Genomic DNA, 13,061 nt, shown 5'->3' with positions numbered 1-13,061 from the left:
ATTACAATGTTAAGCTCCATAAGAGCAAGGGCTTATTTTATCTTGTTTGTGATATAGAAGCACCCAATAAATATTTACGAATGGATAAATGAAAGAGTGAGTACGTGATCCAATAAAGTATCCTAAGGCAGAAGTTGTAGGAGACAGAGTACTGGGAATACCAAAGCAAAATGAGACAGGATAGCTCTCTTTTCCAAATCCAAGATTCTCTTTGGATCTCAACCCCTCTCTCCTTTCCCTCTGAGGAAACAACCGCAAGCCCAGCGGCTTCACTCTGCTCCTGCTGTTGCCAGTTGCCACTGAGTCAGAGTGACCCTGTCCACACAGCAGGAAGCACGTCCCGGTCTGGTGCCATTCCCCTACATTTTCATAAAAGTAACTTACATGTATAGTTAACCTTTTACTCACTTGCAAGATCACTTAATGATACTGTGTTGGGTCTTGTGCCTTTGGAATTCCCCAACTAGAATAATCTCCTTGTAGGCATGGATGGCTTGGGGGGAACTCAATACATATTTCATCAACCCTAGAAGTTAAAGGTTGGAAGTGATCATAGAGTCATGTTTCTGAAATTCCCATGGTGCAATCAAGAGAGCTGAGATGTGAGATTGCCCAAATATTACATGGAACTGATCCTGAGGGCCTGGGTTTCCTGTGTCCCAGGTCTGTAGTTTTTCTTTAACGTCAGTGAGAGAACCAGGATTGGAACCGGAGCCTCGCTGATCCCAGAAGCCTGTGCTCTTTCCACAAAACCAGAAAATCTGTGGAATGTGACAGCAGGAAAAGAGCTATCTGTCTTATTCTTCAAAGTCTCAGGAGGCCCTGTGAGCCTCGTGGAGTGAACAGGGAGGACAGGAGTTCTGAATGGCTCACTCCGGCCTGCAAAAAGCAGGTACCTCCTACAGCCTCAGCCTTATGCCAGAGATCTGAGAATGCCACGCTGGGTCAGTTTATCCTAGGACATTGCCACTTATTACATCCCATCAGATGGCAAAGGGTGGAGCAGACAACTTATTTTTCCCTTTAATCAATCCATAAACATGGGAAAGCACAAGGTAGTCCACCAGGACAGTTGGACAACAACAAAAAAAGGAAGATCGAGATGAAGCCTTTACAATCTAGGCCTAGCGCACCCCTCCCAAACTGCTCCCATCTTTCGATGAGTTCAGAAAGAACATTTGCTGAGCTATCGATCCCCTTTCCTCCTGGGTGAGAACAGCTTCCTCCCCAGCCCTGGGCACAGTCACCCCCCAGCAGGCTCACTCTGGTTCCTGCCCCATCAGGTTCCTGTGGCTGGCTTTGGTTTTTTAAGCTACAGGAGTTCTCAATTAGCCTCTCTCCTCCACCATCTGCTTATGGAATGATGGTATTCACAATACACCTCACCAGAGGGTCTCTCTCTCTCTTCATTCAAACATGGAAAAAAGGAGGGACCCTCGCCTGCCACCCAAGCAAGAGAGACCACAGGTGAGGGAGAGAGATGGCCCAATCACCTGGCCCCGGCCTCCTGAGTCCTTCTCTAGCGGAGTTCTGGCCTGGCAAAGCCAATGCCACCCGCTCCCCTCTCTGAATCTGAACTTGAGCCAGAGCTCTGGCAGGAGCAATGGCAGCTTTGCCTGTGGGCAGTGAGATTGGCAGCGTAGATGGTGCCAATTTGCTTGCTGAGCCCAACATTTGAGCCATGTTTCCCCATAGGGGTTCTCCATAACACTTCATTACCAGTATTTCTTGAAAAGGACCATTGATCAAACAAAGTAAGTCATTCTACTTCTAGGGGGTTACCCAAGTAAAATGGGGATATATGTCCACACAGCCCGTGGGATGTATATTTGCAGCAGCTTTATTCTGAATTGCCAAATACCGGAACCACCCAAACCCCTATCAGCTAGTCAGGGTATCAGAAAGTAACACATCTTTACAATGGGACCCTGATCAGTCACACAAGAGGACCAGACTATGGGGACACACAGCCCGGCTGAACCTCGGGAGCCAAACAAAACACCTTGTGCTGAGTAAACAAAGTCAGAGGCACAAAAGACTCTTTACTGTACGGTTCCCTGTGTGTGAGATTCTAGAAAGGTAAAATGATAATTCTTGAAAACAGGTCAAGGACCACCTGTGCGGAGAGCTGGAAGACAGGATTGGCTACAAAGGAACACAGGAAGTTCGGGGGACGACTTATGTGAATGCATTCATCAAGACTCATGAATTGCACCCTTTAAAGGGAAACTATTGTATGTCACCCACACTCCAATAAAATTATTGGTAATGAACAGGTTTTTATTAAAAGCCACCAGATTTTTTAGGGCCTTTAATATGCTGCTGTGTATTTTGAATCTTCAAGACAGTGCGACAGTGTGCAAGGTTTCCCCACCTCACTTGACCTTGACTTTTTAAAACAATTCTGCAGAAGCTGATTAAAATCTTGAGAAAACAGATAGAGAACATGGAACGAGAGGATCTCCCATCTGGATAAAGCCTCCCCCCCCTCCTCGTCTATTAAAACTCAAGCACAAGCAAGAAAAGAAGTCCAGGCAGTGTGACCTCTGAGTGGGAATCGCTGAGTAAGTTATTTTTTTTGGTTGGAGGGCCAGGTGTCAGCATGAGGACACTGCTTATGAAAGGGGCTGTTGGGAAGTGAAGCAAGTGCTGGCACCTGACTGGGCTACCTGTATGAAGTGGCAGCTTGTTCATGCACCCAGCTCATCACCATTCACCCTACAAGGCACTCAGCTAAGTGCTGGGGACATGAGCTGCACACCATTCCTTCTCAATGGACTCCAAGCCTGCTCCCTCCTTCCCAAGAACTGTCGGATTTGCGGGTCCATTTCCCATTCCCTCCTTTATGATTTTCTTCTCTCATAGCTCATTGCCTCCCCCTGGATGATGAAGTCAGGTGCACTTCTGCTTACATCCAGGACCATGGTCGCAGTCTCCCCAGAACCCTCCTTGGGCTCTCTGATTAGCAAAATGGACTTTTCACTAACCCGGGACTTCTGCCCAGAACAGCAAAAAAGAGCGTGATCTACCTCCTTGCATCTCAAACATGCCCACCATGGGCCTGCCTAGCTCTTCAAGTCATGGTGAAACCAGGCAAGAAAGAGCACTATGGATCTGCTGTGTGGAATGCGCCTGTTTTGTTAAGTGGCTAGAGCCCTGGTCCAACCAGTTCTGCTCTGACTGCATCTCTTATGTCTCCCTGCCAAGACCACCTGGCACCTTTCCAGAAACAGCTGTCTCCAGAGAATCAGGGCAGAGGTCCAAGATTGGGACCCCAGTCTATCTGATTCCAGACATCAAGCTCTTAATTGCTGTCCTAGGCTGGAAATGTTTCTTCCTTCTCTCATGAAGGAGGCAGATCCAGAAGGGTAACAGGCTCTCTGGACCTCCTAGTGTGCAGTTGTATCTGCATTCCATGCACCCGGCCCAGCATCCTTCCACAAAGACACCTAAGCCCCAAGGCTTAGAAATAAAAGTGCCCAGGAGACTGAGCTGGAATTGGTAGCACATAGCCACCTTCTCTCTCCAGCTGCACCCTTACCCTCTGCCCGGCTTCTCAAGGAGTGTCTTTAGAGAGGGCAACCAGAGGCTCAGAATGTTTTCTGAGACACTTAATATTTAATGAAGCTTTGTTAGGTTGTTTGGACCCATCAAAGGAGCCCCGGGTGACTGAATGTTGTTCTAACAGCCATATCAAAAGTGGGGGGCATTGATGAACTGTACTTTATTTTCTTACTGTTAGGAAGTTCGAAGGCAGAATTCAGTGCACTGGTACTGTAGGAAGGCTCGGTCGCACTGTCTTCCCTGGGGGATGTCTTTTATCTCTTTTCAACCTCTATTCCTAGATTTCTTGGAGGAGAGCCCTGGTGGTGTTGTGGGTTACTCACTGGGCTGCTAACCACAAGGTCAGCAGTTCAAAACCACCAGCCACCCACAGAAGAATGATGAGGTTTCCTGCTCACAAAAAGAGTTCAAGTCTCAGAAACCCACAGGGGCCATTCTAGCCTGTCCTGTACGGTTGCTGTGGGTCAGAATCAACTCAGTAGCAATGAACTTGGTGGTTCCATGGCAGTATCTTTCCTCTTGTCTGTGATTGCTTGGTGATTAGTCTGCTTTTGGTTTATATATTTCAAAAGAAATAGGTGAATCAAAATGCACCCTAATCTAATACAGCCTTATTAACATAACATAGAGTGGACCTTAATGACATTGAGTAAAGGTTTTTAGAATCATCATTTGTTGATATCGAACAAGTCAAAATGAGAAGCAGCAGCAAACACCCATTCATAACGGAAACTATGAAGTATGGACCAAGAACAATTGGAAGTTGTCCAAAGGAAATGGAATGCTAGGAAATCAATATTCCCAGCACGGTTGCTATTGCCAGGTGCTGTCAAGTCAGTTCCAACTGAACTACAGAAGGGCACACCCCCTGTTCTTGCACCGTCTTCACAATGGTTAGGCTGAGAACGCATTGCTGCAGCCCCTTTGTGGGCCCACCATCTTGAGCTCCTCCCTCTTTTATTTTACTAAGCATGGCATTCCCTGCAACTGGTCTCTCCTAATAACATGTCCAAAGTGGGTGAGATGAAGTCTTATCACCCTGTTGCATAAGAAGCATTCTGGTGGTCCCTCTTCCCAAACAGTTGGGTTCATTCTTCTGGTAGTCCACAGCACTTTGCTATTCTTCACCGTGACCACCATTCAAATTGTACCAATTCACCTCCTTCTTCTCTAATCACGGTTAAACTTTCACATGCATATGAAACAGGTGAGAATAATATTCTTTGCCATGACCACGATTCAAATTGCACCAATTCACCTCCTTCTCTAACCGCAGTTCAACTTTCACATGCATATGAAATGGGTGAAAATAGCACTGCTTTGTCCAGGTGCATCTTCATCCTCAAAGAGGCACCCTTTGCTCTTCAACATGTTACAGAGGGCTTGTGGAGCAGGTGAAGCTCCACATTGCATTCATTGTGCCATTGGATTTTTTTGATGGCTGCTTCCCTGAGCATTGATTGTAGATCCAAGAAAAATGAGATCTCTTACAATGTCAATCTTTTCTTCAGCATTAGTAAGCTGAAATGGACTGGTATAAATAAGAGAGTCCACTGTGCTAGGAATGATGAATTGAAAAGAAATAATGGTGTCTTTATTGACAAAAAGAATGTTTCAGAATCTGTTCTGATATACAACACTGTCCGTGATAGTATACTATCCGCGTGCATACCAGGAAGGCCCATTAACATGACTATTATTCAAAATCACATAACAACCACTAATGCCAAAGAACAAATTTCTAAGTCTGAAATGGATCACTCAATCTAAAGGCATTGATTATTGCTGCTGATTGGAATGCAAAAGTTGGGAACAAAAAGGATCGGTAGTTGAAGAGAACAGGATACATTTTGCATTTTGTATTTGTGAACCTAGCCATAAAGAGCACACAAGAATCAAATCAACTACCTGTGTGGAAAAAGATGATGGAAGAGTTCTGTGTCATCGGTGAGAATCAGAACAGGGACCGACTTTGGAGCAGACCGTCAATGGCTCATAGGAGGTTCAAGTTGAATGGAAGACACATGTTAAAAGGCTGTGAGAGCTAAAGTACAACCATGAGTATATACCACCTGAATTTAGAAAACAGCTCAATTTTTATGCTCAGCAAACAATCTGAGAAGCTGGATCTATCAAGAAGGATGTGGAACCACAGGATTGGAGGAAGACTCATTCACAACTGGTGATCCACAGAAAATCCTCCTGAAAGGGAAGAGGACTTGAAGGACTTCGTGATTAAGCTTAGAGACTTTGGGAAGAATTACATCTCAACTTAGAGAATACAAAAATATTCTCAAGTGGACCAGTAAGAAACATCATGAAGTTGCTAAGGATTTCATCTTCCTGGATCCACAATCAACATCCATAAGAGCCGCAGTCAAGAAACCATTGACATACTGCTTTGGGCATATCTGCTTCAAAGGAACTCTTTTAGGTGTTAAAAAGCAGAGGTGTCACCTTGAGCACTACCTGACGTGAGCCATGGCATTTCAATCACCTCATATGCACACAACAGCTGGACAATCAATAAGAAAGATCAGAAAATAGATGCACTTAAATTATGATGTTGCTCATCAATATTGAATATACCATGGACTTTAGAAAAACAAACAAATCTGTACTGGAAGAAGTACAGCCAGAATGGTTCTTAGAGATGGAGATGGCAATACTCCATATCATGAACGTTGTACATGCTATATATCAGGAGGAAACTGAAAGGGGGACATCACGTTTGGTAGGATGTCAGCGACAGAGGAGCACCTTCAGTGGAATGAAGAACTCCAATGGCTGCAACCATTGGCTCAAACATAGCAATATAGGAAGGAGGACACATGACCAGGCGATGCCTTTTTCTGTTACACATAGGAGTCAGCACTAAGAGCAACAATAGCAACATAACAAAGAAGTCTCTTCCCAAATGGGATTACAACCACAGGGATCGAGGTTCTAACTTCCCACACATACTTTGAGGGAACAAAATGCGACACAGACTCCACCTCCCTCAGAGATGATTAAATGCTGTTACGTTGATAACAAGTCGTAGCGACCCCGTACAACAAGAGTAAAACTTTCTTATGGGGTTTTGATGCTCAAGTCTTTGGCCCATGAAGCTGAGAGGTAGGTTTGAACTGCCATCTTTTGGGTCATCAGCAAAATACTTTGCTGTTTGCAGAGTCACTGGGTTCCTCCCTCCCTCCCTCTGTAGATTCAAAATAGTCCAACTAAGTTCCCTTTCCCTGAGGCTGCCGGGCCCTGAACACTTAACCTAGGCTCAACTGTGAGATGGTCTCCTCCCAGACTGACAGAGGAACTGGCATCACCCAGAATCAGGGATGGCAGAGCACTGGGCAGCAGCAGTGGTGGTGGTGGTGGAGGACCCTGGTATCCTGGGTCCACCAGTGGCAGCCATGTCCACATGGTGCTAGGACTCCGGCAGCAATCAGCCTTCTGATTTCCCTAGAGTCTGTCTGGTTTCCAGGGCTGATTTTGAAGCCTGCCTGCAACTCTTTCCCCAACATCCCTTTCATAACTTCCATTGTTACAGAAAATGCTGTCTGATACGCCCTCCCTGAGCAAGACACACATCTTCTACATACCAACAGTTCTCTATTTTTATCTCAAGACCCTTTTATACCCTTAAACATGAAGGGCTCCAAAAGGGATTCATTTATGTGAGTTCTTTTTGGTATTTATCATATTAGGTATTAAAATGGACTTTCAAAAATCTGCCATTGAGCTGATTCTGACTCATAGTCATGATCCTATAGGAGACAGCAAAATTATCCCTATGAGTTTCCAAGGCTGTATATTTATACAGATGCAGAAAGCCTCATCTTTTCCCCATGAATCTACTGATGGACTCAAACTGCTGACCTTGTTAGTCCAACTTATAGCTCACTACACCACCAGGGTTTTTTAAAAAGCAGACTCATTTTAAGTAACATTTAGGTATTTTATTTTAAAAATGAGCTCATTACACCTTAACAAAAAGGTAGAGCCTGTTGATATTTATTACATTTTAATGGAAAATATCGGTCTTTAAAAAAAACAGTGAGAAGATGGGTGGTAGTTGGTACATTTGCACAAATCTTTAAAGGCTGGCATGTAGATGACAGCTGCAGCCTGTACAGTCAATCTGCTGGGACATACACATCGTGCAGCCTCTCACTGCACACTCCTGGCAGGATATGAAAAAAAGGCAAACTGTGTCCTGACATTATTGCTGAAATAAATCTTGGAATGGCAGGGTCTGCCAGGGTCTCTGAAACCACAGGAAATCCCAGACCACCATCTGAGAACTGCTACTCAACCTCCCAATCTTCCTGGTAGGATTGAGAAGCTTGCTAAAGATTCACATGTGCTCTTATAGGGAGACAGATGGTGCTGGGGGAGTGGAAATAGCGGTATTGAATCAGCTAGAGCAGCAGTTCTTAATCTGTGGGTCATGACCCTTTGGTGGTCGTATGGCCCTTTCACAAGGGTCGCCTAAGACTATCAGAAAACACTTATTTCTGATGGTCTTAGGAATTGAGACACCACTCCTCTATTCATCTCCAGGGGTCCACCCACAAGCAGATATGCCCATACAAGAACCTGGTGTGATGACATCATCAAACCAACCCCATCACATACACCCCGTACAAATACAGGTGTATGTGACAGGGTTGGCATCCTAATGTACTTATGTGGACCAGTCATACATGTAGAGAGCAGCTACTGTGTAGAAAGAAACTGCTGTGTTAAAAGCAGCTACTTTGTGCTAAAGCAGCTACTGCTTTGAAAGCAGCAGTAGTGGAGGTAAAATGATACTTCATGAATTATAATTACTGGGTAAATGTAAAATCATCAACTACTGCAATACACACACACACATACACACACCATGGGAACTTAATCTGTATGCTGATTGGTCTTTTTATATTTAGCTGTGGTTGATGTGAATACTGCCCCCTTGTGATAGTAACAGGTATATAAAAAACAGAATGGTAAATCAGGAAACTTTAATGAACTGTATTGACTGAACTATGCCATGTATCATCTTTTGAATTATTAAACTATTGTTATATATTATTTGAATTAGCAAAGCATCCATGACAATGGATTATGTAGAGAAGAACGTTAAGAAAAGATAATATAGTGAGGATTTTTTATAGTATGATTTTACCTCAAAATTACAGCAGGAGTTGAGAAAATTCAATGTGTTATTTGTTGTGAAGTTCTGTCAGCCAAATCTATGAAGTCAAACAAACTAAAACGTCATTTTGATAGCAAGTATTTGCATTTTGCCAGCAAGGATGAGGAAATTAGTTTATTGTGCCAGCCTGGCCGATAAACACGTGGGATTAATTGAAGGGCGGAGAGATGAATGGCTCAACGAGCCTCGCCTTTTTTGTCTCTCGCTCTTTGATCATCAGACCAGTGTGTGGCTGCCTTGCTTGTTCTGTGCCTCAATTTACAAGCTACTCTACCTGTGGGACACCTAACCAGTAGACTATGCCGCTATAATTTGAGGTTCCTTCAAGACCTGCTTCGGCACACAATTGGAATTTACATCTCTTGAGCAGGGGACTGAATGTTGGTGACCTGGCTGACTGTTGGTGACCTGGCTGACTGTTGGTGACCTGCCTTGCTGTTTGCTGCCTGTGCTCAGATAGCCGGAATTCTCTCTACTGAGGACGACCTGGTGGCCCTCAAGACTTGAAGGACTGCCCAGTATCACACAACTCTCTCATGGGAGTGAGATGCCCTGAGCCATTTGTACTGCTTTATAATTTAACTGTTCATTTCTTGTGTTACATATCTATCTGTATATATATATAATTATATATATATATATATATAATATTATTATCAATCTGGTTTTGTCTCTCTAGAGAACCCTAACACAAAGGTAACCAACTATTTTAGAAGCAAAGCTGATGGACTCAAGAAAGCCAGACTTGACCCTGGTAGCGAGGACCAGAAACAAAACGTAGCAGCCGTTGGAGCTTCATATTTGGCGGCACTCAGAATCACAAGAGCTATGAAGCCTCACATCATTGCTGAGGATTTACTGTTACCAGCGACCAAAGACATTGTTCAAGTTATGATCGGAGATGAATCTGTTACAAAATTGAGTCCATTTCCTTATCTAACGACACTGTACGCAGAATAGATGACGTGTCTGCTGAGATTCTTGATCAGGTATTCCAGGAAATTAAATCTGCTCCACTTCCAGTATTTAGCATCCAGCTTGATGAATCTACAGACATTGCAAACTGTTCATGGCTACTGGTGTATGTGAGGTATATTAATGATGGCGACTTTAAAGATGGGTTTCCTTTTTGCAAGCCTCTTGAAAGGACAACTACTGCATGTGATGTATTTGACACAGTTGGTTCATTTTTGAAAGAGCATACGATCTCTTGGGAAAAGGTTTGTGCTGTTTGCACAGATTGTGCTTTAGCTATGCTAGGATGTTGCTCCTGAATTTCAATGTTTGGTACTGAATGAGTCACCAAAAATAATCAGAACTCACTGTATGATTCATCGGCAAATATTAGCAATGAAGACGCTGCCACAAAAGTTACAAGGAATAACGAAAAGCGTCATAAGTTCCATCAATTTTGTCAAGGTGAGCACTTTAAACAGTTAACTGTTTTTGTAACTGTGCAACGAATTGGGTGCACCGAATAATGCTCTGCTATTTCACACTGAAGTGAGATGGTTGTCGAGAAGAAAAGTTTTAAAACTTGTTTTTTAGCTTCCTGATGAACTCAAAAAGTTTTTTCAATCAAAAAGCAAGACCACCACAGTTCAAAGCACTTTTCAGCAGTAAAAATGAACTTCAGAAAATAGCTTACCTTGTTGACATCTTTGCCATCTTGAATGAGTTACATTTATCATCACAAGAACCAAATGCAACATGCCTCGATTTGTCTGAAAAGATCCGATCATTCCAAATGAAACTTCAACTTTAGCAAAAGTATTGGATGAAAATAAAATTTACACGTTGCCTGCCTTATCAGCTTTCTTTGAAGAACATGATGTTGAACCAGATAAAAGGATTGTGATGATAATTTCTTTGAAAGAACACTAGCACATGCTTGCAGATGAAATTTCATCATACTTTTCAAATCTACCTGACACCCTATTTGCACTTGTCAGAAGCCCACTCACAGTCAAAGTTGAAGATGCTCCTGAGACAGCACAAGAGTTCATTGAATTTATTAACAGCGATGCAGTGAGAACAGATTTCTCTACAATGCCAGTTACAAAATTCTGGATCAAGTGTTTGCAGTCATATCCTGTTCTGTCTGAGACTGTGCTGTGCCTTCTTCTTCCATTTCCAACGACATATCTTTGTGAAACAGGGTTTTCCAGCTTGTTGCTTATCAAGTCTAACTATAGAAGTAGACGTGTGGAAGATAACCTTCATTGTATTCTTGCAGACTGCCCAGAGAATTTCTGATCTGGTGAGAAAGAAGCTATCTCAACCTTCGCACTGACATTGGCTTTTTATGCATACTGTTGTGAAAATGTAGCAATGTAGTTTACTGTTGTTCTATTAAAATGGTTACCCATGCTACACCAAGCTTCACGACAAAATTCCATTTATTTGTAATTAGATATAAATATTTCACAATGTATAATTACATATTGTTTTTGTGATGAATCACTATGCTTTAATTATGTTCAATTTGTAACAATAAAAACAAATCCTGCATATCAGATATTTACATGATGATTCATAACAGTAGCAAGATTACAGTTATGAAGTAGCAACAAAAATAATTTTATGGTTGGGGTCACCACAACATAAGGAACTGTATTAAAGGGTCCCAGCATTAGGAAGGTTGAGAACCACTGAGCTATAGTGAAGCAAGGAACATGCCCTACTTCATAAGAATACAAGTTCCATGAAGCCACGGAACAGATCCTAGGTCATTTACAGCTCTATGGCCCGGGCCCCTAGCAAGCATGAAAAAAAAAAAAAAAAAACACCTCAGTGCCCTTGAGTTGATACTGACTCCTAGTGACCCTACAGGACAAGGTAGAACTGCCCTGTGGGTTTCCAAGGGATAACTGTTTTTAGGGGTAGGAAGCCCAGTCTTTCTCCCACAGAGGCTAGTGCTTTTAAACTGGTGACTTTGCCATTAACAACCTAACACATAAAACCCCTACACCACCAGAACTCCCTAGTAAGCATTCAGTGTGTGTTAAATGAATGGATGAGTGCAGTGCATGTACATGTGTGTCTTTAACTCCAAATGCATTGCCATCAGCTTGATTCCAACTCATAGCAACCTTATAGAACAGGTTCAAACTGCCTTTGTGACTTTAGAAAGCCTCATCTCTCTCCCTTGAAGTCGCTAATGGATTTGAACTGCTGACCTTGCAGTTAGCAGCCCAACACATAATCACTGTGCCACCATGACTCCTGAGCATCTTTAAAGGACATATTAAATCATAAAGGTTTAGATGGAGACATACAAAAATGAAGTGTGTAAAAGAGAGATTTTCAAAAAGTGAAGCAAAGCACAAATGCCTAGGTGATAGGTAATTAACCCAATGGTCATCAAGTCAATTCCTCATGAGCTTCAGAGTGGAACTGTTTCAATGACTGTGACCTTTCAGAAATAAACATGGGGGGATTCAAACTGTCAACCTTTTATGCCACCATCTGAGCAACCCAAAGTATTTAACCATACATGCCTTAGGAAAAGTCAACTTCCCAGTGTAACTACTAGAGTGGGAGCACTCAGATCGTTGATTCTCTCATGTCTCATTTGTCTCTACACCATCCATCTCAACCCCACTGCCCTTGAGTGGGTTTCAACTCATAGAGACCCCGTAGGACAGAGAAGACTGCTCCACACTGGGTCCTAGTCTGTGAATCTTTATGAAAGCAGACTGATTTGCCTTTCTCCCTCATGGTAGCTGGTGAGGTTGGAACCATCAACCTTTGGGTCAACACAAAACCCACTTCCCCACCAAGGCCTCCCCAAGGCCTCCCTCTGCAGCTCTAAGCCCCAAACCCACTGCTATCAAATGGATTCCAACTTTAGGGGTCCTGTATAGGCTTTCTGGTGTTTCGTATATCTATGTGAGCAGACAGCCTTATCTTTCTTCCATGGAGTGGCCAATGGGTTTGAACCACTGACTTTCTGGTTAGCATTCCAGAGTGTACCCAACAGTACCAATAAGACCCCTTCTTGTCGATATGTGCTCAGGGTTGTTGAGTAAATGATCCTGGAGGGGTGGAGAGACAACGTGCCTTTCAAGCAGTGTGCATATCTCTTCTTTATGTCATGTCACTGCAGTTCTTTTCTGAAGAAGCTGCTAAAGGAAGAGTCTTAAAAAGCCACAGAGTCCTTGAAAAAGTTGGGGATTGATGGATGGATTAGTGTAAGAGCTTGCCCATCATTCTCAACTTATTTGTTCACAACAGAATCATTATTCCATGTGATAGCTCACCACCTACCGCAGGTGAAAGTGGAGTTGCTTGAGCTGAGCCC

The sequence above is a fragment of the Tenrec ecaudatus genome, chromosome 16, assembly GCF_050624435.1.
Source record: "Tenrec ecaudatus isolate mTenEca1 chromosome 16, mTenEca1.hap1, whole genome shotgun sequence".
NCBI lineage: Eukaryota > Metazoa > Chordata > Mammalia > Afrosoricida > Tenrecidae > Tenrec > Tenrec ecaudatus.
This window is presented reverse-complemented; position numbering follows the sequence as displayed.